The 21,574-nt window shown below is 35.2% G+C and overlaps 1 pseudogene; it reads right to left on the reverse strand.

Annotated features, from left to right (window-relative positions):
- LOC138145408 (small ribosomal subunit protein mS40 pseudogene) overlaps nt 1-5,998 on the reverse strand; it is a 39,242-nt pseudogene extending 33,244 nt beyond the window's left edge.
- Nucleotides 5,999-21,574: the final 15,576 nt, after the last annotated feature.

Genomic DNA, 21,574 nt, shown 5'->3' on the forward strand with positions numbered 1-21,574 from the left:
TCATTTTCATATATGAATCCATGCCATTTACATTTAGTGTTATGATAGTTAAGTATCTATTTCCCTCTGTTCTATTTCTCTACATAAATATATATAAAATATTTCATCTTTATATGCCTTTTCCTATTTATTTCAAGTTACCTTTAATTTCCCCTCTTACTAACCTTTTTTTTTTACCATCCCCTCTCCAAGTTTAAGATTTGTGTTGCTTATGACTCATCCCTCCCTGAACCAACCCTCTTTCTTATTTTTATATATGTGCATCTGTGTATGCATATAAACACACATATATCTTGTCTTGAATGTATTTCTACATCAAACTCTTTGTATTTGTTTTTCTATATTTTGAACAGTTTTCATGAAGGTAAATTTTAAGTGGTCACTCCACCACACTTCCATGTTTTTATACAGTTCAGCTTATATAAACACATAAATACAATTCATTTAACAAGCATTTATCTTGTCTATTATGCTCCAGCTATGGGGGATGCAGAGACAAAAAAAATCCTATCTTTATAAAGCTTATTTTTCACAGAGGGGCAGCACATAGAAAATTAAATAAAAGTACATGAGGTAACATGTCAGCAGAGGGCACATCTTTTCTTAAAATTTTTTCTTTTCTTTTTCATTTTTTAAATTAAAAAAAATTTTCCACAATATTTTGAGTTACAAATTTCTCCCTGTTTTTCCGCTACCCACCACCCCAAAATAGTGATCCCACTGGATATCCTATCCCCTCCTCCAATCTGCTCTCTCCCATATCTTCCCCCATACCTCCTCCGACTTTCTAGTAGGGCACGGTGGACTTCTATGCCCCAGTGCCTGTATATCTTATTTCCCAGTTACATGTAAAATAATATTAATAGTATATATTTATATGTATTTAAAAATTTGATTTTAAAACTTTGAATTCCAGATTCATTCCCTTCCTCCCTTCTCACTCACCCTTATTGGTAAGTTAAGCAATTCAATATAGGTTGTACATGTGTAGCTATGCAAAACATTTCCATAGTGGATATATTGTAAAAGGCTGACTATATTTCCCTCCCTCCTATCCCACCTCCCATTTGTTCTATTCTCTACTTTGATCCTGTCCCTTTTCAAAAGTGGGTGCTTCCAATTTCCCCCCCCCCCCCCCCCAGCCTGCTCTCCCTTCCATCATCCCCCTTCTCATCCCTTTCCCGCTACTCTCTTGTAGGGTCAGATACCCTATTTAGTGTGTATGTCATTCCCTCCCGAAGCCAAATTCAATGAGAATAAGGTTGACCCATTCCCTTCCTGTTCTTCTCCTCCATTGTAACCATTTTCCCTTGCCTGGAAGAGGGCACATCTAATGAAACATTTTCTTTTCTTTGAATTTTTTCCCCAAATTTATTTATTTATTTATTTTTAGTTTGCAACATTCAGTTCCACAAGCTTTTGAGTTCCAAATATTCTCATTCCTTCCTTTCCTCCCCCCTCCACAAAATGGCTTGCAATCTGATATAGACTCTACATATACATTCACATTAAACAAAATTTCACATTAGTCATGTTGCAAAGAAGAATTTTACCCAATGAAATAAACCATGAGAAAGAAGAAACAAAACAAAGAGAGAGAGAGAATAGTATGCTTCAATCTGCATTCAGACTCCATAATTCTTTCTCTGGATGTGAATAGCATTTTGCATCATCAACCTTTTGGAGTTGTCTTAGAACCTTGCATTGCTGAGAAGAACCAAGTCTATCAAAGTAATCACAAAATGAGGCTGTAACAATGTACAATATTATTTTAGTTCTGCTCCCCTCATTCAGCATTAGTCCATATAAGTTTTTCCAGGTTTTTCTGAAGACTGCCTGCTCATCATTTCTTATAGGTCAATAGTATTCCATGACATTCATACACCATAACTTTTTCATTCATTCCCTACTTGATGGGCATCCCCTGAATTTGGATTTCTATGCCACCACAAAAAGAGCTGCTAAAATATTTTTGTACATGTAGGTTCTTTTCCCATTTTTATGATCTCTTTGGGATATAGTCCTAGAAATGATATTGCAGGGTCAAAGGGTAATGCACATTTTTATAGCCCTTTGGTCATAGTTCTAAATTAGTTGGATCAGGTCACAACTCCACTTACAATGCATTAGTATTCCAGTTTTCCCACACATTCTCTAAAATTTATCATTTTTCTGTTTTGTCAAGTAAGTCAATATGATAAGTGTGATATTGTACCTCAAAAGTGTTTTGACTTGACTTTCTCTGATCAATAGTGACAGAGAATTTTTTAATATGACTATAGATAGTTTTACTTTCTTCCTCTGGAAACTGCCTGTTCATATCCTTTGACTTTTTATCAGTTGTGGAGTGACTTGCAGTCTTATGAATTTGACTCAGTTCTCTATATAGTTTAGAAATGAGTTCTATATCAGACAAATTAGTTGTAAAAGTTCTTTCCCAGTTTTCTTCTTCCCTCCTAATCTTGGTTGCATTGGCTTTGTTTGTATAAAACTTGTCAATTTCATGGAATCAAAAATCATTCATTTTGCATTTCATAATGTTCTCTATCACTCATTTGGTCACAAATTCTTCCCTTCTCCATGAATATGACAGGTATACTATTACTTGTTCTCCCAGTTTCCCTATAGTATCAGCCTTTATAACTAAATCATATATCTGTAAGATACTGATTTATGCCCTGTTTCTTCTATACTATTTTCCAATTTTTCCAGGAATTTTTGTCAATAGTGAGTTCTTATCTCAGAAACTGGAGTCTTTAGGTTCATCAAACTATTATATTCATTCTCTACTGTGTCTTGTGTACCTAACCCATTCCACTGATCCACCACATTATTTCTTTTCTTTTCTTTTTTTTGGAGAGGGAGAAAAATTGGAGTTGTGACTTGCCTGAGGTCACACAGCTAGTAAGTGCTAAGTGTCTGATGCTAGATTTGAACTCTGGTTCTCCTGACTCCAGAGCCAGTACTCTATTCACTGAGTCATCTCATCTAGCTTCCCCTATCACTCTATTTCCTAGCCAGTACCAAGTAGTTTTGATGAATGTTGCTTTATAACACAGTTTAAGATCTGGTATGGCATGGCCACCTTCCCTAGCATTTCTTTTCATAAGTTCCCTAGATATTCTGTACCTTTTGTTCTTCCAGATGAATTTTGTTATCATTTTTCTAACTCTATAAAATAATTTTGGTACTTTGATTGGCATGGCACCAAATAAGTAAATTAAGTTAGGTAGGATTGTCATTTTAAATATATTAACTTGGTTTACCTATGAGCAACTGATGGTTGTCTAATTATTTAGATCTGACTTTATATGCATGAAAAGTGTTTTGTAATTATGTTCATATAGTTTCTGGGTTTATTTTGGCAGGTAGATTCCCACATATTTTATATCTGTGGTGACTTTAAATGGAATTTCTCTTTCTTTCTCTTGCTGTTGGGCTTTGTTAGTAATATATAGAAATGCTGAGTATTTATGTTGGTTTATTTTATATCCTGCAACTATGTTAATGTTACTTATTATTTCAAGTGGTTTTTTTACCCTATTCTCTAGGATTCTCTAAGTATACCATCATATCATCTGCAGAGAGAGATATCTTTGTTTCTTCTTTGCCTATTCTAATTCCTTCAATTTCTTTTTCTTCTCTTACTGCTGAAGTTAATATTTCTAATACCATATTGAATAAAAGTGGTGATAGTGGACATCCTTGTTTCACTCCCCCCAACCCTATTGGAAAAGCTTCTAGCTTACATTATATATAGTACTTGCTGATGGTTTTTGGTAAATGCTTCTTATTTTAAGGAAGACTTCATTTATCCCTATGCTCTCCAGTGTTTTTAATAGAAATGGGTGTTGTTGTTTTTTCCCTTTTTCCTTTACTACTTGTGCCTCTTCATGTGATTTAATTCACCTTTTTCTGCCTCCTTTTGTCTTCTCCCATTACATTTTTTCAGCACTTAATTAGGTTTTTTTTATCATGACATCAAAATCAACTTAAACCCACCTCCTATGTCTATGTATTTCCTTCTATAAAATATAATAAAGATACATTTCTAAAGAGTTGTATCATCTTCCCATGTAGGGATTTAAACACTTTATGTTTATTGAATAATATGCCCCTTTATGTTTAACTTTTTCTGCCTCTATTTAGTCATGTATTTGAAGATCAAATTTTCTGATGAGCTCTAATCTTTTCATCAAGAAAGTCTGGAAGTTCCCTATTTCATTGAATGTTATCTCCTCCCCTGAAACATCATGCTCTATTTCATTGAGTAGTTGCTCCTTGGTTGTAATCCAATCTCCTTTGCCTTTGGGAATACCATATTACAAATCCTCCCCCCCCCCCAATCTTTTAATATAGAAGCTGCAAGGTCCTGCATAATCTGAGCTGTGGTTCCACAATATTTGAATTGGTTTTTTATCTGACTGCTTGCAGTATTTTCTCCTTGATCTGAGATTTCTGGAATTTGGCTACAATATTCCTTGGCATTTTCAGTTTCTTTCAGGAGGTGGTTGGTGGATTCTTTTAATGAGTATTTTACCCTCTGGTTCTAGGATGTTGGGGCAGTTTTCCTTAATGATTTTTTTTAAGCAATCAGGGTTAAGTAACTTGCTCAAGGTTACATGGCCAGTTATTTCTTGGTGTGAGTGTCTGAGCCCAGGATTCGATCTCCAGGTCATCCTGACACTGGAGCTGGTGCTCTTAGTCGCTGTGCTACCTGGCCGCCCCTCCTTAATGATTTCTTGAAAGATGCTGTCCAGGCTCTTTTTTTCATTATGGGTTTCAGGTAGACCAATGATTCTTAAATTATTTCTCCTGAATCTATTTTCCAGGTCAATTTTTTTCCATTGAGGTGTTTTTTATTTTCTTCTATTTTTCATTCTTTTGACTTTGACTGATTCTTGATGTTTCATAGACTCATTAGCTTCCACTTATCCAATTCTAATTTTTAATGAATTGTTTTCTTCAGTTAGCTTTTGTGTTTCCTTTTCCATTTGGCCAATTATACTTTTTAAGGAGTTGTTTTCTTCAGCATACTTTTTCCCCACCCCCATTTTGTCAATTGTATTTTAAAATTTTTCTTCTACCTCTCTTATTTGATTTTTAAAATCCTACTTGAGGTCTTACATGAAGGCTTTTTGGGCTTGAAACAGTTCCTATTCTCCTTTGATGTTTCAGATGTTGGTACATTGACCATATTGTCCTTTCTTGAACTTGTATTTTGATCTTCCCTATTACCAAGATATTTCTTTATGGTCATTGATTTTTTTTTAATTCTTGCTCATGTTGTTTGCCTTTTTTCTGGCTTTTAAATTTGATCTCTGCTTCTGGGGTTCAGATGACACCATCCTAGACTTCTTGTGCTGAGGATGAGTGGTCTGGTTACCAGTTTTCTGTGCTGGGGCCTCAGGTGCTGGCAGTTGGATGTTGTAGTGGTCTGGTAGTTTACCTAGTGCTGAGCTGGAACTGCTTCTAGTGGCTGATGTGTGTCTGGTGTTGGCGCTTCTCTGCTTCTTCACCCTGGGGCTCAGGATCTCCTCTAGGTCCACTCAGGTGGAACTTGTTTCTGGCTTACTGAGACACCTCGCATTCTGTACTGGTCCCCTTCAGCCACAGCAAGACAGACCTTTCCTGTTAATTCCTCTAGCCTCCTAAGCTAAAATACTGCTGTACTCTGTATTTCTTCTGGCTCCACTATTCCAGGATTTTTCCTGTGGCAATATTCTCTAGGTTTTTCAAGGTCAACTAGGGAGGGTGAGAGCAACTTAATGCTTACTCTGCCATCTTGGCTCCTGGAAGTTTCAATAGGTGATTTTCAAACATTCAGTCTGAGAGCTGATAGCCCCAAGAGTAACTGCTGCTTCTGCCACAGGCCCTGCACAGGACTGTACTTGTCTCTCATCCAGTCCTGAGAGGCTCGCCTCCTGTGCTGAGAGGGCTGGGAATCACCACTGCTGCCAGTGTTGAAGTCCACTTGGGTCTGCTCTAGCTTTGCCATGGTTAAGTCTGTGCTGGTGCAATTCACATGCCAGACTGTGTTCCTCTCCCAGTCTGGTGCAAAAGATCCTTCCTGTTAACCTTCCAGGTTGTCTTGGCCTAGGAATCTGCCACATTTTGTCTCTTTGTGGATTCTGCTGCTCTAGAATTTTTTCAGATTAACATTTTGGAGGTATTTGAAGGAGTTTGTTGGAGAGGTCAGGTGAGTCCCTGCTTTCATTCACTATCTTGGCTCTACCCCCACATTTTTAATAAATAGCAAGAGAATAAATTTTCAATGGAAGATTCAAGGAGAGTGGGATATTGTGTATAAGAGAATAATTGAAAGTAAATATAGCCACAGCACTAGTTTATTGTACAAGTCTTTGTTTATTATAGAGTATAGTTAGGGGAATTACTAACTCAAATTGACATAGAATTTTAAAGTTTATAAAGTATTTTATAATGTTATCTTTTTGTTACATGTTTGAGGAATGTTAATTTTTTTCTCATCAATTCTTAAATACACTATTGTAATAGCTTTCAAAGAAAACTTCCCCCTAGCACTTCAGTTCTATTCAATCTTCCTCATCACTACCTGGCAATTTTCCTAATGTACCATTATGATCATTCCATTACTCTACAAAACCTTTAGTGCCTCTTCATTGCTTACAGAATAAGTTATAAATTGTTGATTCTGGCTTCCAAAACCCTCCACAACCATGCTCTAACCTCCATACTTGTCCAGAGTTATCTCACACTACTCTACATGTATTCTATATTCTGTAAGCTATAATGTAGCCAATTGAGATTGCCGTCTATTCCTTTTTTGCCTTGCTATATCTCTGTGCCTTTATCTATTTTGTTCCTCGTTCCAGGAATGGACTACCTTTCCCTCTAATCTCCATCTGTAGAAGTCCTTCCTTTTATTTACATTTCAGCTTAGATGTCACCTCTTCCATGAAATTTTTCTTGATATCCAACAACTCTCTTGGATCAGTGCCTTCTCTCCTAAAATATTTTAAAGTACTTTGCCTGGATCTCTTTTTTGCAATCATTTAACTTTCCTGTAAAACACAGTCATTTTTGTATATGCCTTCATCTTCAATAGATTCTAAATTCTTTAAGAGCTGGACTTAAGTCATATTTATTTTTAAATTTACAGTCTTTAGCACCATGATTTATTGAAAGAATGAATAAATGAAATTAAATTTATTTGTGTTTTCTTTTGAGGGCCTAAGATAGTGTTAAGTCTTTAAGTGCCCAAGTTTGTTTGAGACTTTCTTAAGCTGAAGCAAAAGTTTAAGTCTAGGGGATATTGTAGAATAGTTTTGGCTAGTAGGAGGCCATTTCAAGCAAGTGTCAGGAAGTCATGTTTATCCCTCCTCCCAATAATAATACTTTCTGAGAGGTGGTGTGATTAAAGGGCTAGTCTGGCAGGTTCAGAGACATGAAGACTTAGGTTCAAACACAACTTCTCATACATACTGGCTGTGTTACTCCTTGGAATTTTTTTATTTTTGAAATTTTTTAGGGTGGAACTCAAGGCAATTGGGATTAAGTGACTTGCCCAAGGTCACACAGCTAGTAAGTGTCAAGTGTCTGAGGTCAAATTTGAACCCAGGTGATCCTGACTCCAGGGCCAGTGCTCTATTCACTGTGCCACCTAGCTGCCCTGGGAATTTTTTTTAAACTTCTTTGTGCCTGAGGCAACTCTGTAAGATTATAAATTACAGAATGTTGGCCAATCTAACTTGATAAAAGGAGCTGCTTCATTGAGAGCTCATTGAACTAAAGAAATCACAGATATGAGTTCTTATATTGTTAATATTCCCTTGTTTTCTCATTTACTAAAATGTGACAAGGCAACTGATGCAGTGGAAAGAACAATAAATCAATAATCTGAAAACTGTTGGTCATAGTTCTAATGCTAGTTTGATCTGTTACTAACAAAATGCTTTGAGGGTTAGGCATTTCAACTTTTAGGATATAGTTTCCTTATCTGTAAAAAGGAAGCCCATAGAAAATGACTTTCTAAATGTCTTTCCTGAAGGATATTTCAAGGAGATTTCAGCAACTCTTTCAGTGGTCAATTACCTTATTTACTTGTTTGTGAATTCTGATCAAGTGCTTAAGAAATCTTTGCAATTATTTTTGATGAAATAAATTATTTTAGTTCAAGAGGTCTGTTGGTTTCCTTTATTTTTAGTGCTTGCTTACAAATGTGGGCTCTGACACCCAGAACTGACTGTATAGTGCTGAAAAAATATATTCCAAAAGTTTATTTTTTGCTTTCAATACAAACATAGCTTGTCAAATACTCAGAATACTCAAAATCTCAGTTTAATTTTCTGACATAATAGTTTGCTCAAATAATTTGTTTGCTTGACTAATTATGTGAAATCAAGAAAAAAAGTCCTATACATAGTCATAAGATTTAGTGTGTTTTTAATAATGCATTTCTATTATTGATGTTACTCTACAAGCTTTTACTCTTAATTTTTTATAGTACTTAGCATTTATTTAATAGAATTGGAGGCTGGAGGGATGATTTAGTTGCACATATAGTACTTACTTTCCAGTGCTTAAGCATTTAATTAATCAAGTTTCCAATATTTATCCATTTTCACAGTAGAGACAAGAAAACAGAAGATTAATATGTTATTTGTACTAATGCCTTTGTTGTTATATTTAATGATAATCTCTGAATTTTCATTTGAAACTCACAGAAAATCAGTGATGTGGTAGATATTCTAACAAGGAATGTTTTGAAAATATATTATTGAAGGAATGAATAAATGAATTAAGTTCATTTGGGCCTTCCTAATGTAGGTTTAGGATTTTTAATATCTCTAAGCTTATCTTAGGTTTTCTTAAAAGTCTGAGGGAAGCATCTTAAGTAAGGGAGTTGGCTGTACTGTGTGAATATACATATTCAACTACATATATTCACAAATACCATGTATTTGTAACATACATATATTCTCAAAGTTTCTCCTATAATTAATGATTTGAAATGAGTGTATTATACATGTAATCCAGCAATAGAATATACATTCAAGCACAAGCCTGCCTTTTTGAAAAAGTTCATTTATCAGAATGGTGGTCCCATGTAATTACTATAACTTTTGTCATAGAAATTCACAAAGACCTTTTACAACTCTGTGGAAGGAGCTGTGATCTGTATTAGTTGACAGTTACCTGCAGTGATGAAATAATAGATCTTTATAAGGGAGCAAGTCTATAAGATAATAACAAAGACAGCCCATCAATGAATTAAAACTATAAATAAGCCTTTTTATTTAGGTAAAGACAATAGTTCAATACTTCAAACACCTGTGATTTCATAGATATGTGTACTCTCTTCACTGATGTAAATACCAATCCCTTTAATTATTCACTAGATTTTGAGAGTTACCATGACCAAAAAATTTCTCACCTTGGACCATCTACTGATGAGCCACTTCAAATTTACCTAGGTTGAATCTAGACAATGAACTGTGTCTAAGCAGTACTCAAAACCTATTTAACAATCAACTTTTCCCATCATGTTATACATTATTCCTTTTCATGTATCTTACAATATAGGTAAAACTACCTTCTTACTCTTCCTCACATGCAGTACTCCACCTTCTGTCTGTGCATTTTACATTGGCTTTCACCAATGCCTAAAATTCCCTTCCTCCTCACCTCTTCAAATCCTTAGTTCTGGTACCATGATTTTAATTATCATTTCTTTGCTGATGACTCTCAAATCTACCTATCACCCATGCAACTTTCTGCTGACCTCTAATCCTAATATCTCTAGCTGTTTTTCAGATATTTCAAACTAGGTGTCCAGTACACATATTAAACTCAATGTGTCCAAAACACAATATTTCCCTATAAGCCCTCCCCAAAGTCTATCATCCCTATTAGTGTAGAGAGCAAAACCATCTTCTCAGTCTCTCAGGCTCATAACCCAGAAGTTATCCTTGACTTCTGTCTTTAGTATATAATCTGTTTACAAAGTCCATCCATCATTTTACCTTTATTATTTTTCTCAAAAACACTCCCTTCTCTCATCTGACACTATCACCACTTTAGTGCACGTTCTGATCATCTCATGTCTGGACTATTATAATAGCCAGTTGGTGACTCGGCATGCCTTAAGTTTCTCCCTACTCAAATTCATCCTCCATTCAGCAACCAAAGTGATTCCTAAAGCACAGGTCCAACTATGTCACATACACCCCTCCCTGCCTCCACTCAATGAACTCCAGTGGTTCCCTATTACCTCCAGGATCAAGTACAAAATGCTCTGTTTGGCATTCAAAGCCCTTTATAACAAGCTCCCTTTACTCTTTCTGGTATTTTTATAGTTTACTCTGTGATTCATAGTATTCAATACAATAATCTGGCCTCCTGGCCATTCCATAGACTATCTCTATCTCTTGACTCCAGGCATTTTCTTTGTCTTTCCTCCTTGCTTGGAAAGCTCTTACTCCTCAATTCTGCCTACTTGCTTCCCTACTTCCTATAAGTCTGGACTAAAATCTCTTCTTTTACTGGGCCTTTCCCAACTCCTCTTCATTCTAGTACCTTCTCTCTGTTAATTATTTCATATTTATCCTGTATATAGGATGTGCTTTGTATACATTTGTTTGCATGTTGTTAAGTTGCTTGAGGAAAGATACTTCCTTTTGCTTTCTTTTGTGTTCCCGATGCTTTGTATAATGCCTTGACTGTAGTAGATGTTTGATAAATGTTCATTGATTGACTGACTAATTGATTGAAGTGACATCTACTATATGAGGCATTTGTTGATCCTTCAAGTTGCTAGTACCACCCTCACACCACCCCAAATCATATCTTGCGTTGATTTTTTTCATACATTTGTAACCTACTCCTTAAAACCTATTTGTAATGAGAACCACTTTATTGATCTAGATAGATTATCCAATGCTCCTCACCTGTGTGAGAGGCAGAATTGTTGAGAGTTGGAGAGAAGAGACACCCTGATTTTTGGCCTTCCAACTTCATAAGAAAAGTCACAGTGTTTCACACTCTCTTTTTTTATATAAGCAATTGGGGTTAAGTAACTTGCCCAAGGTTACACGGCCAGTTTTTTTGTGTGGGTGTTAAGTATCTGAGGCTGGAACCGATCTTGGTTCCTCCTGACTCCGGGGCCGGTGCTCTTACTCACTGAGCCAGCTAGCTGCCCCCGTTTCATACTCTTAAGGTCCCTGAAGATAGAGAAAGACTCTGGGAATAAGTTGATGTATAGAAAAACTGGCAATCTTTCTCATGTCCATGTTTCCTACTTGCTACACTAGTGATGTTGAGGAATTCTGGAACTCTCTTAGTTAAGCTGAGTTTCTTCCTACTCCATAGGAGATTTCATTTACTCTGTATTTGCTGGTACATATTCTCATATGTGTTCTTTTATGATTCTTGTTTGTATATCAACTTGGATATATATATGTATATATATATAAATATATATTTATCATTAGATATGTATGTTTATTATGGAATTAGCACCTGGTGGGAAAGGAGTCAAGTCTTAGATATATAGCTTCACTCTTTCCTTATTAAGGCATAGCAATTAAGAGTGAAACTTGAACCTAAAAATAATTCTCCTCAATTAACAGCAATAAAAGGACCAAATAGATATTATTATAGCTCTCTACCCCCTCTCTCTGAGAAGATCAGAATGACTAGTCACTGGCCCCAACCTCCTGATTCTTTTCCTGGCAGTAATCAAAGTCTTCCTCAGAAGAAGGTAAGGTTGGAAAGTTTCAGATGTATCTATTTTTGCCTTCCTTTGAGCTACACATAGACAGACTAATGTAAGCACTGAAAATGTACACAGGCAAAACAACACAGAATACAATACTTTATATTTTGAATATACTTATATATGTATATATAGTCCCTCCTGGCTGGATTGTAAACTTTCAATTACAGGTAGTATTCCACTTTGTCTCTGTGTCCTCAGTATCTAGCAAAGTGCCTGGTCCATAGTGGGTCCTTATTAAATACATTTTTATTGACTAGTTGTGTGATCTTGTTTGCACCAGTCAGATTTGGTTCTCCACTGGTATAGACGTTAAGGACCTTAGGTTACCTCCAGACCATGGTGAAGCATCTGTTAGTGGAGGACTTAACAGAGGTCCCATGTTAATAGAGGCTTTACTTTTTAAAATATTAAGGTAATAGATAAAATTAAACTCTCTCTTTTAATAATGAACAAATTAGGCAAAAATCAACTGACATGAAGCATGTATCTAGTAATGTATGCAGCAGTTTGTGACTGTTGTCCCTAGTCTGTCTGTTGAGAGGAAGAAAGTTCATTTGATCATTTGTCATCAGGAAAGATTATTACAATAATTTGAGTTGTTTTTCTAGTAGTGCTGATCAAGCCACAAATGTAAACATTTTTGAAAGTAATGACTGATGTTAGAGGGGTCATTTGTGGAAATTGTTCAGAGTGAGTTATTTGGCCCCAAAAGAGGTTCAATCCATAGCTCAATTGGGCACATCACCTTGTCAATCTTAGACTGATTGACATGGGGATATGACTAATTGAACTATGACAGTAATGGCACACTGAGAAAAAAAGCTATTGGGAGTTCTTATTTGGTGCCATTGACTCAGTGAGCTGAACAAGTACCAATGTTATAGCTGATTATAGCATATAATATTCTAAGAGTTCCACTGAACCCAAGCAGAATGCAGCCTGTTAAGTGTTTAGTCTCAGAACATGTGATTGAGTACCAGGTAATGCTATGTAAGTATATTTAAAAATATATTTCTGGACTATGCAAATAAATATTTGCATGTGGGGGTTCACCAGGGATACATAGAGAGACTAGAGACATAATTTCATCAGTACCAATAGATATCTTTGTATCAGTATTCATCAGTACCAATGGTCCCTGAAAAGTTGTCTTGGAACTTTCCATTTTGATAGCAAGTTATCCAGCAACCCTGACAAGTAGAAGATGGAATGAGTGGGGAGCAATTCTTTTGGGAAATTATCAAAAAGTGGGACACGAAGGAGCTTCAAGCTCCAGACCAGTCAAAGAGGAGGAAATGCTTTTATAAACTATCTAGATAGATAAAATGATACTTGTTTCAGGCAGAACAGATTATGAAAATGGGAAGGGCAAAGAGTGTTAGAAAAGCAAATGGAAGCCCCAGCTGCTAATTAGAGAAAATTGTCTAAAAACTATGTAGCATTGCAAGGGAGTTTTAATTCAATTCAACAACCACATATGAAGGGGTGACTATATGTAAAGCTTCACAAAGAGCTGGCAATGAAGCAAGAAAAAGAGCAGAGTATTTGTTATCAAGAAGCTTATCCTCTAGCTGGTCTTAGTATATAAAACACATAAACAAGATAGCTATAATGAGTCAGGATAATATTAAGATGGCAGGTCAGCATGAGTGGAGTGGCCAAAGATATCCAAGAGAGGGATAACTTCTACTAAGATTGATTAGGAAGTTTCATGGACAAGATGGGTCAGAGCGGGACTATAAATAAAGAGAAAGTTCAGAGAATCATAGGTCTAGAGATGGAGGGGATCTTAGAGTTATCAAATATAAATTTTGTCATTTGACAAATGATCAAACTGAAAATATGTGGCAATTAGTGTGGTACAGCAGAAAGTGTGCTAAATCTTAAGTTAGAGAACGTAATGAGATTTTAAATTCCAGGCAATGATATTTTTAAAACTATAGTTGTTTAAAAAGAGGAAGCATGGGCTAATAAAGAGGCTAGAAACCTGAGTTTAATGCCCACATCTAACATATACTCTCCGGTGAAAATCACTTTTTTTGTTGTTGTTTTCCTTTGTTCTCAAAGAGGACCATGACATCAACAAGGTGATTCTTGATATTCAAGTGAATTGGATTTAAGTGAGGCAAGGCTGTGCAAGTCACCAGCCTCGCTTTCTCTTTCAGTGCCATCTGGGTCCACTGGCCAGATATAGATCAGGACAACTGAAGATAGCCCGGGATGCAGGGAGGAACCTTGGCTTGTTTTAAGCTAAAGTCTTTAATAGGTCTCAGTTTGATGGAGGCAACACCCATTCAGTGATTAAACCTTAATAAGAATGAGGCTGAGAATGGCTTCTTTACCTAGTAAAATTTAAAAAAAGAAAATAAATAAATGATTAAATAAATACATAATTTAAAAAATCAATCTGGGAGGGAAAGACCCTCAGGTTTCTGGCAAAAATAGAAATGATTGTTATTTACATTCATTCTGAGTCAATTAGGGCTGAAATAATGACCAAGATATAAAGGGTAATATTATACATGAATTACAGGAGTATAGAAAATTGCACCCATCAGATCTATGGACAAGGAAAGAGTTTAATGACCAAACAGGAGAGCAAACCAAACAGGAAGTAAAATAGACAACTTTGATCACATGGAATTAAAAAGCTTTTATACAATCAAAAAAAAAAAAACCAAATGCCGCCAAAATTAGAATAAAATAGGAAACTGGGAAAACTTTTACGGCAAGTTTCTCTTATTAAGACCACATTTCTCAAATATATGGGGAATTGAATTAAATTTATAAAAAATAAGCCATTTTCTAGTTGATAATTGGTCAAAGAATATGAACAGGTAATTTTCAGAAAATGAAATCAAAGCTACCTATAGTTATATTAAAAATGCTCTAAACCACTACTGATTAGAGTAATACAAATTAAAACCACTCTGAAATAACACCTCACATCTATCAGATTGGCTAATGTGGCAGAAAAGGAAAATGACAAATGCTGGAGAGGATGTAGAAAAATTGGGACACTATTGCTGGAACTGTTAACTAGTCTTACCATTCTAGAGAACAAGTTGGAACTATGACCAAAGAATTTAAAGACTGTTCATATCCTTTGATGCAGTAATGTCACTACTAGGTCTTTATCCCAAAGAGATCAAAGAAAAGTGAAAAGATCTTACCCATACAAAAATATTTATAGTAGCTCTTTTGTGGTGGCAAAGAATTAGAAATTGAGGGGATGCCTATTAATTGGAGAATGACAACCCTTTGTACCATGTGATTGTCATGGAATATTATTGCTCTAAAAATAATATGAGCAGGATGACTTCAGAAGAACTTGAGAAGACTTACATGAAGTGATGCAAAATGAAGTTCACAGAACCAAAAGAACATGGTACAGCAGTATTGTACAGTGATCAGCTGATGACTTAACTATTTTCAGCAATACAGTGATCCAAGATAATTCCAAAGGACTCATGATGAAAAATTCTATCCACTTCCAAAGACAGTGAAAACTGATTAACTCTGAGTGCAAATTGAAATGCACTTTGATTATATTTTTAATTGTCCTTGTTTTATTTGTTTGGTCTGTGTATTCTTTTTTAATATGCCCACTATGAAAATATGTTTTGCATGACTTAACATACATAATTTATATTAAATTATTTGCCATCTTTCCTTTTCTTTTTGGAAGAGGGAGGGCAGGGTAATTGGGGTTATGTGATTTCCCCAAGGTCACAGGGCTAGTAAGTGTTAAGTGTCTGAGGCTGGATTTGAACTCAGATCCTCTGGACTCCAGGGCTGGTGTTCTATTCACTGCTCCACCTAGATACCCCTAATTATTTGCCATCTTAAGGAGGGGAGAGGTTCAGGAGGGAGAGACCTCAAATTTTTAAAAAATAATTTGGAATATAAGGGAGTTAATATGTAAAATAAAGAGCAAGAAATAAATCTGGGTGCAGGAGGGCTGTGGTTGAAGTTAGATCAGAAATAAAGCTGATTTAATGATAAGAAATCCTATGTAAACATTTTATAGTATCTCTACTTTGGCAAAAGCTTGTTACCAAAATGTATATCGGGATTGCATCTATCAGTTGAATATTTTAAAATTAATATTTTGTTTATATTCACCTATATTTTCCACCAACTTTATTCCCTCCCTCCAGTTACCTACAAAGTCTTCACTTACAACAAATAAATAAAAAAGAAAAACAAATCAAAACTAAAAGAAGCTCAACAAACCCAGTTGCAAAACCAATCAAGACATCAACTGAGTCTGACAATATAATCAGGATTGCACAAGGTACCCCTATATCTGAAAATAAATTGAGAGAAGGTACATTCTTGAATCTTTAGGTCGGTTTGTTAATTTTAATTACAGACTGTTTTTTTGTAATTTCCATTTCCATATTAATATTCATCATATATGTTGATTTTGCAGTTCTGTTTACTTCCATTTCTAAAAATTCATATTTCTCCTACATTTCTCTGTTCATAATCATAATTACTTAGGAAACAGCAATATGCAATTATAGCCATATGCCACAGTCTTTTAAGCCACTCTCAATTAATAGTCACCCATTTCATTCTTAGTTTCTTGCTATCACAAAATAAAATGCTGCTTTCTCTGTCTCTGTCTCTCTCTGTATATATATATATGTTGATGGGAATTTTTAAAATTTTCTATCTTTGATCTCATGTATAATCCTAGCCATGAGAATTCAGTCAAATGTCATCAGCATTTTAATCCCTTTCTTAGCATAGTTCTAAATTGTTTTCCAAAATAATCACAAAAATTCACAATTGTACCAACATTGCATTAGTCATCCTAGGTTTCCACAACATCTGCAATGTTGCACATTTCAGTTTTTTCTATCACTGCAAACTTATTGAGGATTAGGTAAAATATCAGTTTTTTGTTTTGCATTTCTCTTACAATTAGTGATTTAAAGTGATGTTTTATATGGATGCTAACAGTGATTTTTTGTGAGCCATTTGTTCATATCTTTTGAACACTTATTTTATGGGGAATGGCTATTGGTCTTTTATGTTTATGTTAATGACATATGTTTTATCTATCAGACCTTTATCTAAGATAATTGATGCAAATGTTTTTTTTTCCTAAATTGATTGCTTCCCTTCTTATTCTAGCATTAATTGTGTTTGTGAAGTTTTTCAATGTCATGTCATAATAATTATCCTAGCATATGTCCCTTGTTCAGTTAAGAATTTTGCTCCTTGCCACAACTATTACAGAAAGGTAACTAATCTATCACTCCTAATTTTTGTAAGGTATGACTTTTAATATTCATGTTTTCTATCCATTAATGGACTAGATTCAAATGACCCTAATTTTGTTTTCAAATAAAAAAAGATCTCCTGAGTGAAGTTCGTGGGTTAATTGTTTGATGCTTTCTATTTGATACTTTCTTTAGAAAAATTTCACCTCTGTGAAAGGACACTATGTGTTTGGATGCTGAGATGTTAGATGTTAGTGTAACAGAAGAAAAACCTGCTATTAATTTTTATTCAAAGCCCTCAGGTTCTTGATAGATTTCTACATCAAAGGGAGAAAATACTATTAACCACTGCAAAAGTGAAAAGAAATGATTGTTTATAGCATCTTGCCTCTCCTGGAAATTAAATAAGAAGAAAAAAATCATAGGAATTTCATGCTGGGAGGTATCACTCCTTTTCCTTCAAACTTTCTAACAAAAAGTCATGGGAATTAAGCTTTATAAAAAGCACAGAAAATTCATTTGATAATTCACAAATAAAAAGTGTCTTTATTCTTCTCTACAACAATGGAATATATCCAGAAGTTGTTACAGGGAAACAGGTGACCCTACTCGGAGCCCAAATTACAAGTACTCACTGACACCCTTCTCCAAAAATGGTAACATTGTAAAGCTCTTAGACAGGAAGAATAGGAATATTGGTAGCATGAAAACAGCAATGAGAATGAAGGCCCCAAGTGAATTTAGGGTGTGTCCAAGGAGAGGGAAATAAATAACTCAGCTTCCCCCAGAATCATAGAATTACAGAATTTTAGAGTTAATCACAATCAGTGTCTAGTACAACCCATATAGAAAAGAGAATAAATTCTGTAACACATCCTTGTTTTCATGTGACCTTTCCAACAAATAATTCTGATGAAAGGAACTGACTACTTCCAAAATGGCACATTGTACACATAGTTCTAATCATTAGGAAATTTTTCCTTGCCTTGAATTTAAATCTCCTTCTTTGCAACTTCTCCTCATTACTTCTAAGTCTGTCCCCTGGAGACAAATAAAACACATCTCATTCCTCTCCCACATGACAGCATTCTTTACTCAGGAAAACTGCTACAATAGCTACAAAATCTTTTCTGCTAGAACGTCCTTGTTCTATCAAATTATCTTCAAATGGATGTAACTTCTTCCCCATCCTAGTAGCTCCTCTGTGGATAGATGCTCACTAGCTTAAAAACGTTCTTCCCAAATTGTAGAATCCAGAAGTGAACACAATATTATTAATGTGTTGTGATGACATCAGAGTACAATGAGACCTCCTCTTCTTTATTCTTTGATCTATACCTTTCTTAGTATGGCCTTAGATTGTTTTCCTCTTGACTGTCATTTCACACTATTAACTCATGTGGAAATTTCAGTCCATTAGCATCTGCAAATCTTTTAAAAGACAATAAATTTCTAGTCATATAAATTCCATGTTGTCATTGTGAAATTGATTTTTAACCCTACTCTAAGACTTGACATTTATCCTATCTACAATTAAAGGAAATATTATGTTATCCTAAGACTGCTTTGAATGTTGGCTTTGCTGATTGGAGTGTTAGTTCTGCCTAACTTGTTTGTGTTTTCTGCAAACTTGATAAGCATGCCTTCAAAGCCTTTATCCAAATCACCGATAAATATGTAAATCAGCCCAATGCAAAATGAAGGGAATGGGTAGGGAATATATATATATATAGCACTGACTATGTGTCAAGCTGTGAATCAAGGACCTTTTTTCAAGTATTCCATTTGATCCTTACAACAATCCTATGAGGTAGGTGATATTATTATCCTCACTTTATAGGTGAGTAAACTGAGACAAACAAATGCTATGTGACTTTCTCAGGGTCACATAGCTAGTAAGTATCTGAGGCTGGATTTGAATTGAGGTCTCCCTGACTCCAGACCCAGCAGTCTCTCCATTGCACCACCAGTGGTTCCTAGCATATATCCATTGGTTACTTCACTGGAAACTTCCTTTCCAGTTGAATTTGGGTCATTAATGACTGCTCTTGAGGTGTTCAACAAATAAATTCTAAATTCATCTAATTATATTATTTCCTAGACCACATCTTTCTTTTTTCAAAAACATGTGACTTTATTAAATATGTTGTCACAAATTATACAAAACTGGTTCTATGACATTCCTTTGACCTACTTGTGATCACTGGTATTCAGTTTCTATAGGTACAACAATCATTCCTTTTATAATCATTATTTCATAGACTGTTGTTTTTAAATAATGACTATTTATCCAGAGTGGTTACTTTATTTGCACTTTATTTGCAATTGTGGGTTTTATTCCTATTAAACCAACTTCAGGGTTTATCATAGTCCTGATAGAAATGGAAGAAAGGACAATAAAGGAGAAAGCTGATGAGGTAAAGCTGCACTAACTTATCTACATGTACCATTTACAGTAGGGCAGCTGCTGCTGGTCTGTGTTTTTTCTTGATAGGAGTAGATTGTTGCTTTGCATTCTCTTCTTACCCTTCCCCAAGGTCTCTACCAATCCCTATAACTCCCCCCCCCCAAAAAAAAGTCAAGCTAAATATTTCTATTCTTCCTAAGTTCTTTGGAAATTCTTACAGGATGCTAACCACATATTGTATAAACTTTTTTTTGGCATGAATTTTGTATAACTAGAAGGAACCATCAGCTATTCCATCAGATGCAAACTTTAATGCAATAAATTCCTGTAAAAACATAATTATAGTATAACTTTACTCTTGGGGAAGTAGGGTTAATGTGTCATGGATTTAAAACATGAAAAAAGGGAAAAACACATGTAAAAACAATTATTCGATATAAAGAGGCACAGTGTACTTTTAGTCTAATTTTGGCAACTTTTTGTAAGGGGGAAATAGGTAATTTAATTTAATATAATTTAAAGAGAAATGAATTTGAAGTCACAAAATCTAGTTCCACTATGCGACTATAGGCAAGTATTTTCCTGGTACTGAGTTTCTTCATCTATAATATAATGTAGTTGAATTAGATAATCTCCAAAGTACCTCTGAGTCCTTGATCCCATGTTCCCTGAGGTACCTTAGCAGCTTGAACAACTGATTCTATTACATTTTGCCATATCAGAGAAAAAAAAAACCTCTTTCTCTTCAATTTTTCTTAGTGATATTTTTTAGACTTAGAAAACATGCTTATATATGTGGGGTACCATGACATATATCTAAAACAATGATTGGATTGTATCAACTGGACCTCAATTTATCAGTAGAAATATTTAGCCACCTTATCTAAAAGAAAATCTAGATTGTTGATTGGCTTTTGTGATATTTATGTTGACTGAGGTTTGACTAAGAAGGGCTCTTTATATTTTCCCTGCCTGGGGAAAAGATTGGTCCTAGAGATAACTTAGTTGACTAGATAGCACCTACTATTCATGGAGTTAGACTACATTATATTAGTTCTGGGAAAACAAGGGGACTACAGTAACATGGCCCTCTCTCCCCATATTATCCACTTCCAGAACAATTGCTACTGTAGTATACTTTTACCTATAATATGAACATTGGGAGTGGAGGGAGATTATACTTTCTCTTCAGTAGTTCTACAGCTTGCCACCCTTTCTCCCATGTTCAGCTCTTGGTCACCATCTCTAGAATTGCATTACAGAGGAACACCTCTCCTCAGATCTGCCTTTTCCCTTTACGACTTCTACCCTGAAAGTAAGGAGCTTTGTAGACTGTTTATCATATTGGAGGAAAAGCAGACTTTTAATTAGGGTCTCTAGGGCAGGAAATGTCTTTTCTCCAGGAATGAATACACCTGAGATGGACTGACCTCTGTAGATATAGATTGTCAGACTGGGATGCTTTCGAACTTGTTACCATAGCTCATAACCTAGCACATAGACTAGATAATATATAATGTATACTTCTAAAGTAATAAGCTGATTAAAAAAAAACAAACATGAGAATTTGTCAATGAATCAGATAACAAGCTTTTATATTGATGGTATTGCATGATGAGAATTTATGTTCATTAACAATGACCCTGAATCACAAACAAGAACTGTATTTACTGAGGCAGGAAAGTTGACTTAACCCTTATGAGAGTTTTTTTTTTTTTTTTTTGCAAATAAAGGTTGAAACAAACTGAGATTTTTCTCATTAATCCCAAGTTAACCAGAAAGTTAGAGCTTCGTGTTTCTAAATATCCTCTCTAGACTTCTGGGAGTCAAAATGTCAGAGTAGGCAAGAAATTGCTGTAACTCACCCATATTCACCTCAAATGAGCTACAAAATAGTGCCTCCAAAGACATTCTGAAACAGCAGAATGAATAAAAAGATGGGGTGAAACAATATTTTATCTAAAAATAACTTGGAGATTCAGCAGGAAGATCTATCTCCTTTTGGTGAAGGAGGAGTACAGTCCAGGACATGAAGTATGCCTGCAAGCAAGCAGCAAGGCTTGCTTCAGCAAACCAGTGAGAGATCCTCAGCCCCAGTGCAGTGGAGCAGGAAAATGCCAATTCCCCATGTTCCAGACCACCACATCCTTCAATGTAGCATCCGAAAAACATGCA

The sequence above is a fragment of the Petaurus breviceps genome, unplaced genomic scaffold (assembly GCF_028583685.1).
Source record: "Petaurus breviceps papuanus isolate PSGF00001 unplaced genomic scaffold, PetGlider_PUasm1.0 90734, whole genome shotgun sequence".
NCBI classification, from domain to species: domain Eukaryota; kingdom Metazoa; phylum Chordata; class Mammalia; order Diprotodontia; family Petauridae; genus Petaurus; species Petaurus breviceps.